We start from the raw sequence: 23004 nt of genomic DNA on the forward strand, positions 1-23004 counted from the left end.
ATCAATCACACCAACAGTGCCAACGTCCATCCCCTAGATGTGGCGCCAGTGACTATACTCTACAGAAATCACAAAACCAAAGACCCCCATTTCTGGATTGCTTTCTCTTGTTTTAGGGTTGAGAGGAGAATCATTATGATCTCGACTCAGAGCTTGAGCAGCAAGTAGAAGACAGATTAGGTGAGAATGCTACAGGAAATATACAAGTCCCTGGATTCATTGATCACTGTCCCGCTCCAATCATTTCGGAGAAGAAGAGTTCTTGGATACTTGCTGATTGATGAAGGCCTGTATACTAGAGCATTATCTATTCCTGGGCTTGGTGCCTTCTTGGGTGATAAGTCTAATAATAAATCGATGCCCATACTCCGAGCCGAAGCAATATGGACCTGCAAACTTCGAGTCCCTAGTAAAATAAAAACAGGGTATGAACCTATTAGAACGATAGTTGATCACTATATATATATATATATATAAGTATGTATCCATCAGAACTATAGTTCCCTAAAAAGAAACTTCCAGTTGAGGGTTACCGTAAGCTGTAAAGAAAACTCCAAATACTGCCTATTAGCACATGGCGATCGTTATTGGCCCCCTTTCACCCAATCAGAATGTTTTGAGAGCAATCAATAACTACTGAAATTCTCTTCATTCTGAACATTCTGACTTAAAAACAGACAGGGAAACGATAATGCAACTTTTAGGCAACATTTTGTAAAACAAAACACTTGGGGCCTGATTCACAGAAGCGTTTTATAAATGCAAAACCCCATTGGAAAACGCTATCTGAATAAGGGGCACCCTCTCTAGGAGGACCCGTCTTTTTCATTGCAACACCCTATTTAACCTGCTCATGTTGAACCCTCTCCAGCTCAACCAGGTTTGCAACTGAAATGATTAACTTATGAAGACAAACTGATCGCTTAAATACTACAAAATAAAAGCACATTTAATTTACTGAGTTTGTCCATTTACTTTCTTATTATAAAACAAACTTTTTTACTTCATCACCAAAACTGCAAAACATGATTTGATACTACCAGGAGGTTCAATATCGCTTGGTACAATTACCCTTACCCAACATATGGTTGGGTCATTTTCCCATTATAATGACCCCTTCATCCGTCTATAAGGCTATATTCTAGATACCTATAAAAGAAATGTATTTATGATGGTAACTGTGCTGGATTCCATGTATAAGGTAACCAGAGCACATGAATCATAAAAGAGATGTTTTTTTATCCACTTTTGATTGATGTGACACTGGCCCATGGACACCAGCCACCTACATGAATCCAACTCATGAGTCCTGAGGAAGTCCCTGGAGGCTCCCCCTGTTGGGCCGAAACATCTGCTGACTTCCGACATGTGTGAATTCCCTGATCCTTTATTCCTTTGCAGTCCATCGTGCATAGACATAACGTGGGCCATACCAGCTGTAGTAACCAGCCTACTAGAACCACTGGAGCAAGTGCATTTCTTGAAATAGTGTGAACGCAGATTCAATGCACATAACTGGAGGCAGAGTCCAGGGCAGTGGCATCAACACCTTTCAATGCAAAGCCACCCCTTGAGCAGAATTGTGGATGCTGACCCCCCCCCCCCAATTGCCAGAATTGCTTATATTTCAGATAAAAAGCAGTAGCCCAACTCCCATATCAAAGAGCTTCACCCAACCCCACACCCCTTTGGACATTCCCCACAGTTTGAAGACCACTGGTCTAGAGCATAAACATTTTAAATTGTTTAACGGATTTTAATGTTGTGTTCAAATTTGAGACATAGGGCCTCATTACGACCCTGGCGGAACGGGTTAAACGGCGCCGTAAAAGGCTGCGGCGCCGTTCAACCCGTTCCGCCACATTACAAGTTCCCCTCGCGGGACACGTTAAGCACGCCTGGGAAAACCAGGCATGCATACCGGGTCCCGCGAGGGGAAGAGGGAGCAAACAACGGGCCATCTCGTAATGGCCCGTTGTTTACTCCCTCTCCCATTCCCATTCAGCCCTATGGGGGCTGAATGGGAATGGGGATGAACCGTGTCCGTGTCCTCAAGTGAGGAATTACCGGGCCATCCGGACTCGGAATGGTCCGGTAAGTCCTCATTCCGAGGACACGGATGCGGTTTTGCCGGCAGCCATGCCGCAAATTGCGGCATGGCTACTGGCATAACTTGTAATGAGGGCCATAATAGTCTATCTGTAGGTTATTGTGAGTATTGATGACAAATTAAGTAACCAGTGGAAGTTTCCCCATTGTTATCCTCCTCATAGTGCTCTGTGCAAAGCAATTACTACTGTTGTGTTTTCTAGGTTGAAGCAATGGGCATAGACTTGCCAAATAACCCATTGGATGCTAATATTTGCCATAGTCGTAGGTCACCTGCGACCCTAGCGGTGGTGGGAGGACACACCCTTGTTGATGTCGATCTTATTGGCTCTCTACACAGAGAGCTCCTATTGGCTCTCCTAGGCACCAGAGAGCATGGTGAGGGCAGGCCCTGCTTCATTATTAAAAGGGCCCAATGACCCGTGCCTACCACTAAAGTAGAGAACCTCTAGCTAGAGTGGAGGTCAGCTCAGTAGCTCATTTAAAGCCTAGTAATGCCAAGACCAACCGCTTCCAGTCCTGGAGCCCCGACACTAAGTTTGCACCCACCAGCTGGTCTATCTTTCTATCTATCTCTATCATCGAAGCCCTGTTGTCCTGGCCCATTATCAGCACTGCGGGGAAACATCTTTCCCTTTTTGTGACCCCTTCCCTGTCTGTTTCCAAAGTGGGGGACACTACCGCAACCCCTGTTCCCCTGTGACAAAAGCGGCCTTTTGGGGAAATCGCTGCGAGGAAAGTGGGCTGAATGCATCTATCTATCTATCTATCTATCTATCTATCTATCTATCTATCTATCTATCTATCTATCCATCTATCCATCTATCCATCTATCCATCTATCCATAGGTACAACTAACAAATTAATTTCAGCCATCCCTAGGGAGGCGGCGGAACAATGGCAAGTGGGATTACTGGCTGATCCCAAAGAATAAAGGCTCAAGTAAACAATCCTGTGAGTGCAGAGCACACAACCCCCACAGATGGAGTCACACCAACATGGCCTTTGGGTAACCATATTTTCCAGCAGCCAATCGCATCATCACCACAATAATACCTCTGATGCTTGGCTAAACATTGCTGGCCCGATTCATGGATTTTTTTGGCACGTTTCAAATTGACTTTGCACTGCTGAAAAGTGACTTTGCACTGCCGACACAAACCCTGATTCAAGGAACTGTGCAAAGTGTATTTTTGCAGTGTAAAGTCATTTGGTACTGCAAAAATGACCATGCACTGACTTTGCACTGCAGAAATGCACTTTGCACAGTTCCCTGAATCAGGGTTTGTGCCGGCAGTGCAAAGTCACTTTGAACCGTGCAAAGAATTCCAGGATTCGGGTACTGTAGCCAGTCTGGCGGAAGAGACTGGACTGCATTTGGGAGATGTGTGTATGAAGACCCAGCACATGCTAGGGGAAAAGCATTGAAGGAGAAAGTGCTAGAAGGAGGAGGAATCCGTCACTGCCAACGGCAAAAGTTCATTGCAGAAACTTTAAAGGAAAGTGTAGCTGCCTGCACACACAAAGGTAGCCATTGATGTATGTGCATTGTGGAATGGGCGGGTGCACAGGTATCCTTACCCTGAAACTGGACTTCCCCCTCTCAGGCTCTCCGCTTCTAAAATTCAGCAGGTCTCTTCTGCGCCAGAATGGAAAGTTTAGCCATTTTATCCCCATCTTCAAATCTACAAGCTCTCTGAATTAGAATATATGATGTTCATGTTTACAAACACTTTAAGGAAAGGGTGAATGTTGAGGGAAACGAATTGGGCACCAAGCCCATTGTGTATTATGTACTCAGTGATTAAGGCGCACTGCCCTCTCATCACGAAAATACTCATCAAATATAAAGAACTGTGGTCAGTCTTATGCTGCCAAAAGGTTCTTTTATTTTATGAAAGGATGCCAGGAACCCCCATTGGTGCTATTCGTCCCCTTTCTCTTTCTAATAAGGGTATTGCGAAAGAGTACACTAGAAATTATTTATATACTTATGAAAGGTCTTGATAGTGTCATTTTCTCAGTGTAATGTCCTTATTATGTTCAGAATATATACTGGAAGTGATCATTAGAAATGAACATTGAACATTTTTAAAAATAGCCAGTTCACAAGGTTCATGCAATTAAATGATGTCCTTCTTTTAAGAGCTTTCTTGCTTAGAATAAACATAATTGTGTCTCTCAAATTGTCTTGCTTCTTGGAAAAGGCCAGGGCCAGATTAAAAACAATGATCTGTTTTTTCTGTGAGCACCAAGCAATATGTTAACTTGTATGCTGGCCACTGATTGGTGGCTGAACCTGCCCATTTATTACAGTATGCAGCAACAATAATCATGAACAAATAATAGAATATAATAAAAAGCATTCGTAGGCCCTGCATACTAATCCTGGGGTCACTTAGGTATGTCAAAACCCCAACGCCCCCCGCACAACCTATCCACGTCTCCATAAAATCCCCAAATTGGGCAATGCACCTTCAGTGGAACAACATTTCTGCAGGTCACACGCATTGACAATGCATGCCGGCAAATACCAGACCTGTCCCCTCCTTGGGGAATGCCTCTGTTGCTTCTTTGTCTTTCTACCTTTAACCATGAAAAGATGTCTTGTTATTTTCTCTAGTCGTGCCTCAGTCAGCAATAGTTGGTGGGGCGTTAGCAAATGGATAGTAAGCAATGTGCTTGGGAAGTGGGATGTTGGAGTGGATGCGGTGAGGGGGTCTGCAGAATGTGCCTCTCCCCCACACATTACCAGAGGCATAGTCAGGATTGTCTAACAAGTGGGGCCTGAAGCTAATGTAGTTGGGCCCACCGCAGTGACATTAACATCTGTAAATGCCCACACAGCACTGCTGAGTGGGCATTTACAGATTTTGGGTAGGCCTGAGCCTCTCAGGCCCTAACCTGTCTACGCCTCTGCACGGTACCCTGATAAGAACGGTCACTTAGGATTAACTGCTCTGATTGGCTCTTCACCACACCGCGAGTAATGGGGAAAGACCCATGCTCCAACATATTTCAGATTCAATTCATTGTAATAACACATCAGTGGCATGGCTTGCAGTTAGGCATATAGGTTTTCAAATTCATATGATCTCGACTTGCATTGCACGTTATGCGTTCGCTGCCAAAGTTATGACACTATAAACTAGAGAACATCCTATGTCCGCCCAACCCCCCACGCTACTTAAGTGTAGTCGCAGAAGGTAACGCTGAATTGTAGCCCCACTTTTATGCTGGTGGCCTGTCCTGAATTTGGATTTTGAAAATCTGGTCTCCACGCCTACACGGCTCCAGTTTCCCCTCCCAGCCCCTCCCCCCTCCTTCCATCAGTGAGGGTACTTACCTCACAACCCACACCACAAACACTTGCTAAAACACAGAAAGACTCTCCAAAGAGCTACAGCCCAGCTCGCCCCAGCCTCGCCTCCCCTTCCCTCACATCATAGGAGGAGGCGATGAGAGAGAGGAGCTGGCAGGGGTGGACTGGGAACCAGAAGAGGCCCTGGAAATAATTTTCAATGTTGCCCCATATATTGCACATTTTCATCAAGCCCAACACTTTTCCCATGGGGAAATTTAGAAATTGTAATTGGCTATTTCTAACACGCTTAATACCCAGAGGTTTCTAAGCGCGGAACCAGGAATCGAACCTGTGTAGCTCCGCATCATCTTGCTTCCAAGGTGAGCGTGTTGCCCCTGTGCTATCCTCCCGAGCCAACACACAAGAGGCCCAGGGTGCAGAGGCCTACCAGGAAATCTCCAGAGTTCCATATAGGTCAGTTCACCCCTCCTCTGGGGGCTGTGGGATCACAGTGATGTTCTCAGTCACACCAAAGCACAGAGGAAGAGCTAAGGAAATGTAGTGAGAGCGAGCAGTACGTCAGTGTATGGTATGCTGCTGTGCACAGCTAGTTTATCATAGTCACATGCTGTCAGCCTGTTTCAAAGCATTCCTAATTTTAGCAGAGAGGGCAACTCTGGTGCAGGGTTGGTAAGGTGATTTACATGGGATTACACAATGTAGAGTCGTGATGGAATACAGGTTAGGACTCACGCCACCTGAAAAAAGTCACGTCATCAGTCATTAGATACCCAACCATGCCAGGAGGTGGATGCCTACATTTCTACAGAGAAAACAGTACATTTTCCAAGAGGCCGGCACCTCTGAAATACTAAATGGGCTGGAGCAAAGTCACTCACTCATTCGTGAGTGCAAGGCCCAGGACTCACAACCTGTCCATGTGGTCAAGGCACGACTGTCTAAAATACTGCCTGCCAGTGATGGGCAAGAGCCAGTGTGGAAGGCTTCTAGGCACACATGTTACTAGTGTATTTGTATATGTGTGTGTGTGTGTGTATATATATATATATATATATATATATGTATATATTCAGTAAAAAAACTTTGTTAAAGGGACGTTATGGTTAAGTTGCGCTACTAAAAACCTATGAAATTCAGTGAAAAAACTTTGTTAAATGGACGTTATGGTTCAAAGTAAAACCGAAAAACCCCTGAAATTCGGCAGTTAAGTAAAGATAAGCAACCATAACTCGCGCCACCGTGCACTGCTAACACTAACACCCAGGACATCAAAGATGACATCACAAATGTCATTGATGACATCACTGATGACATCACATGTCTGGCTCTCCCTTTTTTCCCTTTACTGACATATCTAGGCCACATAGTTTTCTTCAGTTACAGTCAGGAAGTAAAAATTGAAAAGGTACTATATTTGTAGACTTAGGGTCAAGTCACATCATATGAAACATATACATAGCGGAAGACACAGGCTTGAAAGAGAGCAACCCTTTCTGTGCATGAAGATAATCATTGGGGTTATCAGCACTTTCTCATATTTTTATTTTTATTACTCTACCTTCCCTGTATATGCTCATATTTGTATACATTATACTCACTCTCCTTTCCTTTGGGTGCAGTCACATCATGTGATACACATACATATGGTAAGTAGCAGATTTGAAACAGAGCAATAGTTTCTCTGCATAAAGACAATCAGTTAGGTTATGAACTCTTTCTGCTACTACTTCTGCTTTTTTGTTTACTTCACTGTCCCTGTATATACTCATATTTGTATGTGTTGTTGTCTCTTTGTGTTTTGTCTTTAATAATTATGTATTAAGTGGGTTTTATTATCTACTTATTACATGTTTCACAGTACGCAAAACTCTAATAAGAAAGCAGTTATCATTTCACTATTCAACATGGCAAGATTATGAATATGGCACCTTCATCATGTATGCTGCACACACTGCCTATGTTTCTGCATGAGTAGCTTAGTATACTGGATAGAACTTCATAAAAGAATGCTATTTATATCAATGCATTGCTTAATGCACTAATTAGCTCATGATATTTATCCCAATGATCCTTGACAGTTTTTGGTCAGCATTATAAGAATCCCTTGTACAGAGTTTTTATGAAAAGTAAATGCACATGTGATGTCATCAGTGATGTCACCAATGACATTTGTGATGTCATCTTTGATGTCCTGGGTGTTAGTGTTAGCAGTGCACAGTGGCGCGAGTTATGGTTGCTTATCTTACCATAACTGCCGAATTTCAGGGGTTTTTCGGTTTTACTTTGAACCCTAACGTCCCTTTAACAAAGTTTTTTCACTGAATTTCATAGGTTTTTAGTAGCGCAACTTAACCATAACGTCCCTTTAACAAAGTTTTTTTACTGAATTTCATAGGTTTTTAGTAGCGAAACTTAACCATAACGTCCCTTTAACAAAGTTTTTTTACTGAATTTTATAGGTTATTAGTAGCACAACTTAACCATAATATCCCTGACTTTAAATACATGTAACATAGAACATACTGAACCCCTAGCTAGTGATTTCGATGTCCGCGGACTACCGCCATGTCCGCGGACATATCAAAAATGTGAGCGTGGTGAATGTAAATTTAAATAGTGTGCCCCATTTCCCCTCTGAAAAGAGCCGTTTTTTTTGTTTTTTTGCAGATGCTTGACAGACACCTGTTATTTTGTATTTTTTTCTTCTTTTTTTCTTACTTTACTCCTAAAATCTTTACATAACCTTCTCCAAAGCAACCCTTACATTCCAAAACAGCATGGCATTTTCCATAAAAGATAAGGAAATGCCATCTTCTTTAAAATAAACAGCATTACTGGAATCAATATTCTCATTATTTGTCACGATGCCTGCCCCCGGAAAGCCAGACCAGGCCCAGCAACCCCGAAAGCAGGCATCATGCCACTTGAAGCATGGCCAAAAACCCCAGTTAGGGGCTATCTGGCTACAGTCCTGGCGCCTATGGCGCCAGGCTCATAAGAATAAAGTCAGTCCTGGAGCCATGGGCGCCAGGCTCATTACAGAAAACTTACCTGATGCAGACCATGCTGCATACCTACCTGATGCAGACCATGCTGCACGAAGCCACAAGCCAAATGAGGCTTAGAGGGACTATTTTAACTCGGGGACTCCTTTCTTCTCGGGTGGAGCTGTGGAAGAATACTTACCTGGGACTTCTTCCAAGGCTATTTAAGCCCCACCCGGACAGCCACACGTGCTTCGCGCTATTCTGCTTGCTGCAGCGTAACGCTCACCGTGTCTTCAGCAGCTCCAGTCTTCAGCCACACCAGCTTCAGCCCTGGAACACCTGGAACAAGAAAAGGAGAAGGAGAAGAGGTCAGAACAAAACCCTTACCTGAATCCTAGATCCAGCACATCGTCGATCTGGAAGAGAGAAGCCTTCACAGGTGCGTTGCCACGCACCTCATGGCGCCGTGCTGAACTCACCATCCGGGGCAGCATTCCTTTACTCCATCGCGAACCCAGCATCTCCAGGCCGTTCTTCAACACCTGGGGGAGACAAGAACAAATAGGTGAGCAAGGGCAATACAACCTAACCCCCAAAGACTTACCTGATAACCACAGGGGGGTACTCACCTCATCTCTGGTCGGCGCAGTCAATTCTGCATCACCGCCGCACCCCGGCCCCTAAGGGGAAAAAACAAGGACAATACAACCCAACCCCAAAGACTTACCTGATTTACCACAGGGGGGTACTCACCTCATTTCGGGTCGGCGCAGTTAATTCTGCATCATCGCTGTACCCCGGCCCCAAAGGGGAGAACCAAAATAGACTCACCAGGATCTTACCAATTGCCACTTGGAACTCTTCTAGTGGTTTAAATCTGCAACCTGCAAGGAATCTGGCAGAGTGAAGATCAGACTTTTGAACTCTTACAAACAATTGGACTTTAGAGTTAATACTGGAACTCACCAATTCCTCCACGCCAGTGAAGTAACTGGTCGTCTACACGCACCTGCGCTCGACGCAGGATGGAGAGCTCATCTTTCCAAATCACCAGGTGAGATTAAGAGGGGACTTCAGGAGTGTTCTGTGGGCAGACAAGGGGAGTGGGAAGGCGGGTTAACGCTCAGATTACGGGAGGTTAATTCCCTTTCTCCTTTGCAGAAAGATATTCGTACGAGCCAGACAAACGAAGCTAAGTGGGTCTGTCCAGTCTGTCATCCCAGCTCTACGTGTTACTCTGGTGGAAGCAACAGCGGGCCAGTCCAGATCGACGCCCCGTGGGAATCAGGTGAGCGTAACATTATTACAGAAGAACATACCAGCTCTAAGCATGAAGGCACACATGCCTCGGTTGATTACACACCTAGCATTGTTTTGCGGAGGACAAAAAACTGAACTATTGTCCCATATTGCCCTAGGTAGTAATCCAGAAGAAATTACTTTGGCATTTGGAAGGATGTTTATTACTGCTTGAAACAAGTGTTCCAAATCTGCCAACAAAGTAGGGACACTGACATAGCCCAAACGGAAAGCACCATAGTGCAAAACTACCACATGGGCACTGTTGATCCTGCCCATATCTTCACAAACTTGTACAATTCCCTCTACATTGCAATCAGGCACAGTGCTCCACACGACCTCCACTCCTTTAACATCAAAATTATTTGCAAGATGCCTGCATTGAGCATACTGTTGTAAACCATGCACAAACATATCTCCGAGAACCAACACCCTGACTTTCTCCACTTCTGCCATCTTCACTACACAGTCTCTTTCGACACAAATCCACAACCTCAACATCTGATTGGCTGATCCCTACAGTCTTCTTTCCATGCTGGATTTGCTGGAAAACCCCGGATGTAGCACGCCCTGTCCACGGACAGCCGCGGTGTCCGCAGACCACGTAACTCTTGGACAGCCCTTCTACCATTTCCACTTCACTCTCTGTGCCATTCCCTCATTGCATACAGCTAAGCAGTCACACAATACGGAGAACGTCCTCAGAACACCCCCATTTTGTTTATTTTCGAACATTTCAGGACACCGCAAGTGTTCTTATAACACATGCAACTTGCCAGCGAACAATACGGACAACATCCTCAGAACACCCCCATTTTCTTTATGTACGAACATTTCAGGACACCGCGAGTGTTCCTCTGGCTCACTCTTTTTTCTTTTGCTGACATATCTAGGCCACATGGTTTTCTTCAGTAACAGTCAGAAACTTAAAATTGTATTTTATTTGTAGATGTATCCTATAAGTAGGTTCTTATAGTAATTCCCTTAGAGTCCAGTCACATCATATGAAACATATAGCTTTAAAGACAGCATTATTTTCAAGCAAATAAATGATGATTTCTCTGTTTCAAAGCTGCTATTTACCCTATGTATATATATATTGGTATGTGTTCTTGTCTCTTTCTGTTTTCTCTATAGTAATGCAATTATGTAATACATGGGTTTTATTAGCTACTTATTACATATTTCACAGAACACAAAAATCTATTAAGAAAACAATTATCATTTCATTATTCAACATATTAACATTACGAATATTATACCTTCATCTTGTACGTTGCACCCAATGCTTTGTTTCTGCATTAGTAGCTTAGTATTCTAGATAGAACCCCATAATAGAATGCTATTTATATCAATGCATCGTTCAAAGCACTAATTAGGGTATGATATTTATTGCAATGATCCTTGACACTTTTTTTGCAACATTATAATAAGAATCCCTTGTACACATATTTCATGAAAAGTACATACACATGTGATGTCATCAGTGATGCCATCAATGACATTTGTGATGTCATCTTTGATGTCCTGGGTGTTAGTCTTAGCAGTGCACGGTGGTGGCGCGAGTTATGGTTGCTTAGCTTACCATAACTGGCGAATTTCAGGGTTTTCGGTTTTACTTGGAACCATAACGTCCCTTTAACAAAGTTTTTTTATTAGCACGCAAACAATATACAAAGATGGAGTGTAAAAAGCAATTTCTCAGAGATGGCTGAACACAGAATGTTGCAAACTAAGGATTTATGGTCGTTTACAGTGAAGGTCAGCTGCTTCCATTTTTTGCTTGCGTGCCGGAGAGGCCCACGACTCGCACTATAAGGTTCTATTGTTTTTTTACCTTGACAGACAGGGATCGTGCTAAAAGACTTCTTTTGAAGGAGTGTTGCAAAAACGTAAGACACGATAAGGATGACATTTCTGAAACTAAACCACTTTTATATATTAGATCACTATGAGAAAGATTGTTGGCACAGACGTAGTCGTATTTTGGGACTGCACTACGCTTAGACAATGGAAAATGCCAATATAATGTAAGTAACCCTTTAGATTATTTTATACTGGAACATAATAACAATAGCGTGGCCTTAAAGCCCGGTTAAGTTGTACTTGTTCGTTCAATGTGGCATAGTGTTTTCTACCGCGCACTATCACCGCCGAATTGGTCCCCTGTCGCTTAGAGGGCTCTGAAAAAGGCAGAGGACAGAGGGTGGGTTAATGGGAATAGGTTAACATACTCCGTTGCACTATCCTCGCTAGCAAATAGTTTCACGCCCTAATAAATAAAATGAATATTTTTTATGAAGATTAGCTGGTGAGACTAATTCATGTTTTTTAAAACAGGTATGTCCTTCCGTACTGTCAATGCCACGATTTTCAGACCCCGGCCGACGGATTTTTTAACTGCCAGGTGCAGCTACTTCTAAACAACTTCATGACCCTCACCATTTTATGGGACAATCGCCAAGGACCAATATGCCCTTACGCGGTACTAGCGGCTAGAAGCAACATACCAACCATTATGGTGGTCTAATGCCTCGTTGTTGGAACAGCCTTCTGATTATCAGTGCTACCATAGTGCTTCTTTTATCATAAACCAACACCCTGTGTACCGCAAAGGAACAGCGCGTGACTCAAGATGAACTTTTGCGTATCGACAGCAAAGACAAATGCAAATCGCTGAATATTCTCTAAACATTTGATGTCAAATAAAAGTACTTTACGAAATGTACCATCTTGCTGTTTGCTTTTAAATCACAGTTTCATATTCCGAATTGTGGCGCGCTGTGTTGTGAGATGATCTGTGTTGTTTTCCGGGTTCTGTGTAAAGTCGTGTAGGAATGGAGACGACTGGGCCTTACGCGGTACTAGCGGCTAGAAGCAACATACCAACCATTATGGTGGTCTAATGCTTCGTTGTTGGAACAGCCTTCCAATTATCAGTGCGACCATAGGGCTTCTTTTATTATGAACCAACACCCTGTGTACCGCAAAGGAACAGCGCGTGACTCAAGATGAACTTTTGCAGATCGACAGCAAAGACAAATGCAAATCGCTGAATATTCTCTAAACATTTGATGTCAAATAAAAGTACTTTACAAAATGTACAATCTTGCTGTTTGCTTTTAAATCACAGTTTCATATTCCGAATTGTTGCGCGCTGTGTTGTGAGATGATCTGTGTTGTTTTCCGGGTTCTGTGTAAAGTCGCGTAGGACTGGAGATGACTGGGGGCGTTTGGCTACGCACCCTGTACCGTCACGGAGAGAGACGGGGAATATGAATGCTTTGATAATGTCAGGCTTAGGGGCGGGAGATATGATTTAGTGTCGCAAAAGCAGGTCAGCCAGGTCGATGGGGCAAGTGATAGGATTATCACATAATGTCGACGCACAGCAGCCTGATTTATCGTTTGTTTAGTGGACAAAAAGTCGGTTAAGGGCCATAGGAAATTGTAATGTCAACGGACAAAAGGAGGGTTCTTAGAACACTTTCAACCTGACAACGAACAATACGAACAGCGTTCTCAGAACACCCCCATTTTGTTTAATTGCAAACATTACCTCCACGTCCACTCTTCCTTGTCCCAGTACTTACTTCATGAGGCCCCTGCCTCCGGCACAGGACCTTCTTCTATTTCTTTAAATTCCTATAACTCCTCCCCCACATCCACATCACTCAGTTTCATATTACCAAGCCGGAGCATGGGACATTCCCCGCAGGGAGGGTGAGGAGGGTCGTCAGTGCTGTGACGAGGAAGAGTAGGACTAGGAGTAATGAAGATTACCGGTAAGTAATAAGAGCATTTCAGGACACTGTGAGTGTTCTTAGAACACATTCAACTTGCCAGAGTACAATACGGACAGCGTCCTCAGGACATCCCCATTTTGTTTATGTACGAACATTTAAGGACACCGCAAGTGTTCTTAGCTCAATTTTAGCTTGCTTGCGAACATAACGGACACATACTCCGTCCTCAGAACACCCCACCATTTAGATTATATAGAACATTTCAGAACAGCCGTGTTGTCCGCAGACAAATCGAACACAACAAAAGTGTCTAGCATATAAAAAAAACAGAGCATTGAACCTATCTCATACTCCCCCACCTTCCCCAAACACTCTTACACACCAACACACTCCGCTAAATACAATTTTTAATCCAAGTTTCACCGCACTGTCTGCGGTTGTCCGCGAATGCAAGATGGCGGGCGCCACAGAAAATCTGATGCGCTTCACGCACCACGCCGTCCAATCAGCGAACACGTCGCATGTCCGCAGACATCACGCAAGCTGCTCGGCCAATCAGGGCACTGTCCGCGGAGCGAACCGGGAAGTCCGTCCGCGGAGCGAACGGAGATATCACTAATTTTTTTGCCTTACATTTTGGTAATTTTAAAAAAACTACTGGACGGATTTACACCAAATTTGCAAAAGGACGCTTTCGGGACCAAGCCCCCGCTCCTGCCGCAAATATGGTGTAAATCCATCCAGCGGTTTGGGCTGTAGGCGTGCGCAAAGTTTTTTCCCATTATGTCTATGGGAAAAAACAAAAGGTTTGGGACCCCCCCTATAACTTTGCCCCCCCGGACCAAACCTCTCCAAACTTTGCAAACATAATTCAGAGTGGGCCATATAGTTTTTTGCAAAGTTTGGTGAGGATTCGTCCAGAGGGAGCGAAGTTATAAGCTGCCCAAAAAATGCTCTTCCTATGGAAACACCAACTTAACCATAACTACATGGACGCTACTGCGTCCATGTAATATATATATATATTCAATGAAAAAACATTGTTAGGGGACGTTATGGTTACAAGTAAAACTGAAAAACCTCAGAAATTCGCCAGTTATGGTGAGCTAAGCAACCATAACTCGCGCCACCACCGTGCACTGCTAAGACTAACACCCAGCACATCAAAGATGACATCACAAATGTCATTGATGACATCACTGATGACATCACATGTGAAATTAATTTTGATGAAAAGTCCCTACAAGGGGTTGTGTTTATAATGTTGGTAACAAGATTTCAGGGGTTATGGGGAGACCTATCATGAACTACTTAATCTATTAAAGAATATACTCATCTAAACAACATTGTATTGGAGTGTTGTTGTTAATACAGGAACCTAATCATACATAAACATGGGCAAGGGCTGCAGCATGCACCATAGATGTTTTCCTGGAGAAAAAGGTTTGCATTTGAGCTTATTTTCATACCCACAATGCCTTGCTGTTGCGGCTCAGACTTGGAGGTGAACTTCCAGAGATGGCTACTAGGTGGCGTTGGGGAATGTGTGGCTTGGCTCTATTTTTATCTATACATTTATATATGTATATGATTAATTTGTGTGGCAGTGCAAGCATGCAGCGCAGGCTGTTTCGTCATGAACACGCTCTACAGAGCACGGGCTATATTTATGCATGGCTTTTGCTTCCCCACGGGCGCATGAATCAGCCGTGTTTCTAGCATGATGCAGCTTCGCTTCCGCACGCAGGTGTTTTATGTTCCACTCTTCCATGCTGGCACTCAGCCCATTCTTGGCAAATGAGGAAACTGGGGGCGGAGGGGCCGAGAAGTGAGGAGATTTGCTCTGGGTGGTCAAATGTGGTTAAGTGGCGAGCCAGGATTAGAAACAAGTCACTCGAGACCGACGGCCTCTATGTCTTTAGAAGCTGCCCAGGGATTTTTATCGTTGAATATTCACTGCACATATTTGCAGTGCAGAATATTCAACGAGGAAACTCACTGAACATTAAAACAAAAAATTCTTGCTTTGAAAGAGGGGATGCAGTAAGAAATGCGCAGTAAAAAATAAAATCTCCAGGGAAAACCATCCATGACAAAAACACGTGGGAACACACAGCAGGCCTTGGCTTCACTCAAGCAGAGATGGCAGGCCTGTGGGGAAAGCAAGGACATTCCTAGTGTGCAGGTATCTGCTAAAGGCCGGAAGGGCTGGGGTAGCGCCAGTCACATGCTTGTTTTACAAGTCGCAAAATGGCCGCCACTGCCAGTCCTTCTTGATTTTATAGATGATTCAGTGCGCGGAAGCAGAAAAGTGTGAGTGCCGGTGAGCTGGGGACCTGCAACGCATCTGGGCATGTATGCTACTTGGGTTTTATAAACGCTTTTCAGGGTTTATGAACAGGGCTGGACTGGGAACTAAAAGAGGCCCTGGAAATAATTACTGGGGACCAAAAGAGGCCCTGGAAGTAAAGTTCAAAGTGGCCCCATATGACACATTTTCAGGAAGCCCAATGCTTTTCCTATGAGAAAATTTGGAAATACCACACAAAAGAGGCCCAGGGTGCAGAGGCCCACCCGGAAATCTCCAAAGTTCCCTATGGGCCAGTCCACCCCTGTTTATGAACTGGCGGCATGTGGTACCAGGCTCCTTAATGTCAGACACCAAGAGGAGCATGCGCTGGATTGATACAGCAAACGGCCGGTTCGGTGGATGGCAGATCTCTGTTTCTAACTTTAACCAGACCTGGCTCACATCAGGTTTCATAGTTTCGCAGACATTTTCAAAATAAATGTCAGCCTATTGGATTAGAACATTGCATCATCCTTTGCCACATTGGCTAGCAAAATCAAAACCAGAGGAAGTGCAGTGAAGGCATCTGGTGAACAGCTGACTGCAGTAAACATCTGGGGAGCTGGCCAATAAAACAAAGCTTGTATAAGGGGGCGCAATAGGCCATGTAAGGGGAACCTACAATCAGAAGCTTCAAACCAAGATGGCAGGATGAATATTATTATTAAAGAATCAACCCAGATCATACATAAAAGTAATCATAAACATGTGACCTTTCCTCCAGCATATTGGGGTCTCGGTTAGAGGGGGCGTACTCTTACTCTGGCATCCCATGAAAGGCTAGAATGACAGTATCACATCCCCTGCACACATGTTTCTATTGTAATCCCATCAACTTTTTTTGATTCCTTTTTTGGTTTTAGTTAATAATATGGCAATTCTGGTAGTCTCTGCAAATGGTGCTCCTGCTCAAATTTTTTTCAAAAAACATACAATGTACATTTTATATAAAAAAAAAGGAATATTTTTAGCAATACAATGTGATATACAATGTTATTTCACAAATTCAAGCTATTTAAACCAAAATCAACAATCTATAGACTCTGTGTTGTGCTCAACACGTTTCGGGAAGTCCCTTCCCTTCATCAGGAGCTATTCTTCAAATCAATTACTGCCTGTATTGCCTTTTTATTCCTTCGATCTATAAAAACAATTAAAAAGTGTATCTATCAATGACTTGACTGCAACCCAGTTTTAAGGATTATTTTCAAATTCATAAAAATATCTGTCATGACTTGTTAGATATTCACCCGGTGCCTCACTGTCCCAGCCCCATTGATATATATTTCTCCACAAGCTTCGGGATCTGAAAAGGTCATATGAATTTGTGGCAGGATTGTCCAACCAGCAAGCCATTAATCCATCAACGATGGGCAACCAAGAAGTCATTTAGCCTTGAGAAAGACCCTGATGGGTCAAAACCCAGGCAGCTGGCCTACCCTAATCACTGAATACATCTTATTCATGATAAAATAGAAAAAGTTGTCTACCTTGTTATCAGTGCAAGACTTTACAGGGTTCTACACTTTCATAGCCACTGGACACCACTGGTCACAACAGGGAGGATTTCACCACTGTTGAACACAATCATAATACAAGAGACCACAGAGGGAGAGAACTAAACAGGACTCCACAAGAGAAGATCAAACCAATGAGCATCACAGGGACGCTTTCGCAACTGTTAACCCGGTACAACTACTACAACAAAAAACACAGGTCCACACAAGAGACGATCAGACCGTAGGGCATCACAGGGAGGCTTTTTCAACTGTAAACCTGATACAAATACAACTACCAAACTACGGGAACCCACAAGGATAGACAGCCACGCATGACCTCAAAGGAAATATTCAACCACAGGCCCGCACCTCTGTTTTAAACCTAATACCATTACCACAACAAAACTACAGGATCCCACAAGGAGAGATGGCCACACAAGAACCCTCAACAAAATACCTAATTGGTGACCACTTCCAATCTCCACAGGGAGGCTTTTATTTCTGTGTACCAAATACAATTAACCACCTGAATTTAGTACCCAACCGCAGTGTTAAGATGGATTTCTGAACTCTGACCTGGTGAACAAAATGGCCAAAGGACGGAACAAAGAACCTCGTGGCATGGCCATTTCAGGTACTGGCCACTGTCCTGGGCCAAACACGATAAACACAGTTTGGACCAGTGATAAGAGTCAAAAATGCTTTAAAAGTAACTGCTGCCACCAGCTCTGTCTGGGCACACTTCGAGGGTGTCTAGAGCCTTAACAATGAAAAGAGACCCTTGCACACTGCTGGAAGGTACATTGTGCACTGATAAAATGTTGCCAAAAAATGGCAACAAAGTGAAAGACTAAGGGAAACAAAGTCTCCCAGTACTGACAGTCTGAAGGGCATGTCAGTTTCCCCTTAACAAGATGAGCAAAAGCCCAGTGGAGTACAGCAGAAGGCTGGGCTCCACTGGTAAAGGTCAGGCTAGGATGGTCAGACAAAAGCAAAAAGTTGGGGGGGTTCACAACTGGAGGAATAAATTGCCCATTAATGGAAATCTTTCCTAACACTCACCCCTCCCAGACCAAGGACTGGGGGAACTAATCCACCCCTGGATGAGCTTCTTGTTCAGGTCAGATAAACATTCTGGACAACCCATCAACATTGCTATGTTGGACACCTGGCGTATGCTCAATGGTGAAGACAAACGCTTGCAGACTTATGGACCAGCTGAGCAACCTTGGATTCTCTCCCTTCATGTTCAGGAGCCACTTTAAGGGCTTATAGTCAGGTTGCACAGTGAAGTGGTTCCCATAGAGGTAGGTCCTCAGCTTCCGTAGGTCCCACACAACAGAGAAACATTCTTTCTCTACTGTGTACCATCTGAGCTCTCTGTTCTTAAGCTGGCGACTGATGAATCCAATCGGGTGTGCCTTGCCTTTCTCATCTACCTGTGATAGTACAGCACCTGCCCCAGTGTCAGAGGCATCTCTCCGCACAATAAAAGGTCTTGTGTTGTTAGGGACCCTGAGAACATGGGCCTGACACAAGAGTCCTTTAAGCCAGTGAAGGCCTACCCACAATCCTCAGACCAAGAGACCTTCTTGGGTTTCTTTGGAGTTGTGAGAGCAGTCAGAGGGGTAGCTATGGTGCCATAGTCTGCCATAAAGGTTCTGTACAACCCAGTGAGACCTAAAAAGGCTCTCACTTGAGTGTGAGTGGTGGGGGTAGGCATGTCTTGTACTGCTTGTACTTTACTGGGTAGAGGCTGAATTCTCCCTCCACCTACTTCATGCACAAGGTAGACCACGGAACCTTGACCAATCTGGCAATTGCTGGCCTTTATGGTCAAGTGGGGCTTCAGAAGGGCCTGCAACATAATTCTGAGGTGTTTCACATGATCCTCCCAAGTGGCACGTAAAACTGCTATTTTATCCAGATATGCAAGACCGAATTCATCCAACCCATTAAGGACATGATTCACAAGACTCTGGAAAGTGGCAGGTGCATTCCTCAATCCAAATGGCATCACCCTGAACTGGTAAAGGCCTTCTGGAGTTGAGAATACTGTTGTCTCCTTGGTATGTTCTGCTAGGGCTGATTGCCAATACCGAGCAGTGAGGTCAAATGTGCTGAAGTACTTGGAGCCACCCAAGGTATCCACCAGCTCCACCAGCTCATCAGTTCTAGGTAAGGGTTGTGCATCTGTCTTGGTGGCAGTATTCAGAGTGATGTACACAAAACCTCAGCTCAGAGGTACCTGCCGTTGGTACCAGAACCACAGGACTGGACCGAGGACTACTGGAGGGCTCAATCACCCCAAGTTCCAACATCTTGTTGACCTCTGTCTTGATGCAGGACGTCAACTTATCTGACATCCTTTACCCCTACTTTTAGTAGGTACACTATCTCCTGTGTCAATGTCATGTTTGCACCAAGGTGTCAACCCAGGAGCTAGGGAAAACAAGGAGAATTGCCTCAGCAAACATCTCACCTCCTCTTGTTGAACAGAAGTCAGGTGAGGGGCCACTTTGACACCCTCAATGGAGCTGTCTGAAGGACTGCCTTGGAACAGGCCAGGAAGAGGTTCTGATTCCTCCTCTTCTATAGTGCAGCAATTTCAACCCTAGGATGAAAGCCTTCAGTCTGTTCACATGGAACTCTTTAGGAGCCTGTCCAGCCCTTCCAATGTCCACTAAATAGTTTACCTCGCCCATTGGCTCCCCTATTGAGTAAGGGCCTGACCATTAATACTGTAAAGCTCTAGGCCTTATATGGTTCATGATCAGGACTTGATGGCCTGGTGTTAAGTTGACAAGGGAAGCCTTCTGGTCATACCAGTGTTTCCCCAGAGCTTGACCAACCTTCAACATATCACTGGCCTGAGCCATCAGAAGGACCATTCTTTTCCTCAATCCTAGCACATAGTCCACTACATTGGTTGTGATAGGGGGAGTAGGCATCACCCACCTCTCCTTGACTATAGCCAAGGGGCCCCTAACAAGGTGACCAAAAAGAAGCTGAAAGGGGCTAAATCCAACCCCCTCTTGAGGTAACTCTCTGTGGTAATGGCCCAAAATGTTTCCCTAACAATTACAACAGTGAAAATGCTGACTTTTTTTAGACCCCCCTTACACCATATATATATGTGAGGGGTATGTAATATAATGGTAATATTGTGGGATGCGGGGGGTTCTGCATATGTATTTGCTGTAAGGGGGGTTTAAAAAAAATGAACAAAAAAAAAGTCACAATTTTCGGCCATCGTAATAAAAGTGGTCGCAATAATCACATGGATCCCCTCCATGTAGGTAAAAAGTAAGCATGGATGAAGGAGATCCCGATTTCTCCTCTGGTGTCCTTCCGGAGCCACCATCATGCTTTTGAGGGTTGTATTGAACCTCTCAACTAAGCCATTGGTATGTGGGTGGTATGCTGAGGAAAACTTATAAGTGACCCCACACTCCTTGCACATGGCTTGCATGTACTTGGACATAAAGTTGCTGCCCCTATCACACACAACTTCTTTAGGGAGGCCAACCCTAGTGAACATGCCAAGCAAAGCTTTAGCAACTGACTTGGCAGTTACTCTCTTTAATGGGATTGCCTCAGGATATCTGGTGTCATGGTTTACCAGCACCAAGATAAACCTATTGCGTGAGGATGTCTGAGGTTCAAGGGGACCAACAATGTCAATCCCTATCCTCTCAAATGGTACCCCAACAACTGTGAGTGATACCAATGGAGCCTGGATTGCTGTGCGACTTTTCCCAGATAGCTGGAATGTGGCACAACTCCTGCAGTGGCTTTCTACCGGGACCCCCATCTTGGGCCAGTAGATGTGCATGGCTAACCTTTGCTTTCTTCTCTTGATGCCAAGGTGACCATCAAGGGGGACTTAATGTGCCAACTGCAAGAGGAAGGGTCTTAGATGAAGGCGGACCACCAATCTCCTATGGTCTCGTTCTGTAGACTCTTTCGGCTCACTGTACAGGAGCCCACCTTCCCAATAGATCCTATGCTTCCTAGGAGGTTCACCCTCAAACTGGGAGCAGGCCTGTCTCCTTAGGCCTTCCAAAGATGGGCACTCATGTTGGCCTTTACTAAACTCAGCCCTATCAGGACCATCTTCAACCAACAAATTTAGGAGTTCAGGATGGTCATGTGGATTGAGAATTTCAGGCAACACCTCTTCCTTATCAGGTTCAGACGTTTGGCCAATTACCTCCACCTCAGCGGTAGGTGAGTTAGGTGGAAAGTTTTCTTTCCCTCTCTTGTCTTTCTTGACTGCTTTAGCCTTGGGTTTCCCCTTTGGCTTGGGCTTTGCCTTGGTCTTGGCTAAGGCAGTCCTTGGTTGTGACCTTGTGCATGGTCTCTCTGCTGTGTCACCCACAAGACCGACCCAAGTCTCTGAGATCATTCCCAAGCAGGACCCTTCCTGGAACTTGCCCCTGTATGCTCACTGGAATCCTGACCATTGTAACATTGATAGTAAGATTTATAGGCATTACGGGGAACTTGAGAGGGGGGCCATCAGCTAACTTGGTCAGCGTCAGGTGAGCAAGCTCCTCTGGGTTTACCAAAGTGGAATCCACCACAGTTCTGCCGACCACAGTATCCCTAAGGGAAGGAGTATCTACTCCATTGATTAGCACACTGTCTTTAAATTAGTGCTTGGTGTTATCCGGAATGCTAGCATAAGCCTCTGAGACTTTAGGTTCTCAGGAACCCGGGGAAACTAGGACTACCTCAGATTCTATCCCACTTCGGGAGGAGTCTGAGGAGCAGGATGTCCCTGTGATATCTTCCTCCTCATAGGAGGAGAAGGCCAGACCCACAGAGTAGAGCCACAAGGTTTTGACCTTACATCTGGGGTCCCTCTTCACATGGTCACTGGCTCCACAAGCTACACAGGAACCACTGGATCTTGAAACATAGGGAGGCTTACTGTAACCAGTGTTCTGTCTGGGAGGATAACTCCCACTACCCTGAACATTCTCTTGGGGCTTACCCTTGTTTCCCTTTTTGTGGCTATTTTGGGAGGATGTTTTATCAGATTCCCACCCTCCTTATTTTTGTTCTTTTTCCCCTCCTCCTGCTTACCAGGAGTAGTCTTGTCCTTATGGGACTCAGTGTGACACCCACACATCTGCAGCACTGGTTAGCTTCTTAGGATCTATCTCCTTAGAATCAGCCAAGTGCTGCTTAAGCTCAGGGGAACTAGATGCAAAAATATTTTCAAGCATGACCAAACCCTATCATACCCTCAAGGGTGGTGACCTTATAGCCTTCAACCTAGCCAGTCAAGTTTTTCAAGGAATCAGCAACATAGGACACACAAGTGTTACCTTCTTTCTTTTTGTACTCTCTAAATCTCTTCAAGTATTGAGCAGGAGTCTTCCCGAACTTTAAGATGAGAGTTTGATTCAATCTTACAAAGCCTTTTCTGTCAGCCTTTGGCATTTCCATAATAGCACTGCAGTCAGAATGGGGTAGTTGACTGAGCAACCATGCAATCTTGTCAGGATCCACAACCTCTTGTACTTTCCATGCATACTCAAATGCAGTTAACCAGTCCATGATGTCATTCTTTTCATCATACATACTGAGCAGATCTTTAGGAAACCGTGGATGAGAGGAGGACCCAGCCCCATTTCCAGATCCCTTGGAGGAACCAGTTGTGTAATCTGGGTACATTTAC

At 44.5% G+C, this 23004-nt stretch overlaps 1 protein-coding gene across 3 annotated transcripts in view; it reads right to left on the reverse strand.

The window, feature by feature from the left end:
* The window catches only part of PRR7 (proline rich 7, synaptic), a 353185-nt gene that overhangs the window by 198269 nt on the left and 131912 nt on the right, over window positions 1–23004 (reverse strand). The window lies entirely within an intron of this gene.

The sequence above is a fragment of the Ambystoma mexicanum genome, chromosome 3p (genome assembly GCF_040938575.1).
Source record: "Ambystoma mexicanum isolate Mex_15411 chromosome 3p, UKY_AmexF1_1, whole genome shotgun sequence".
Taxonomy (NCBI): Eukaryota; Metazoa; Chordata; class Amphibia; order Caudata; family Ambystomatidae; genus Ambystoma; species Ambystoma mexicanum.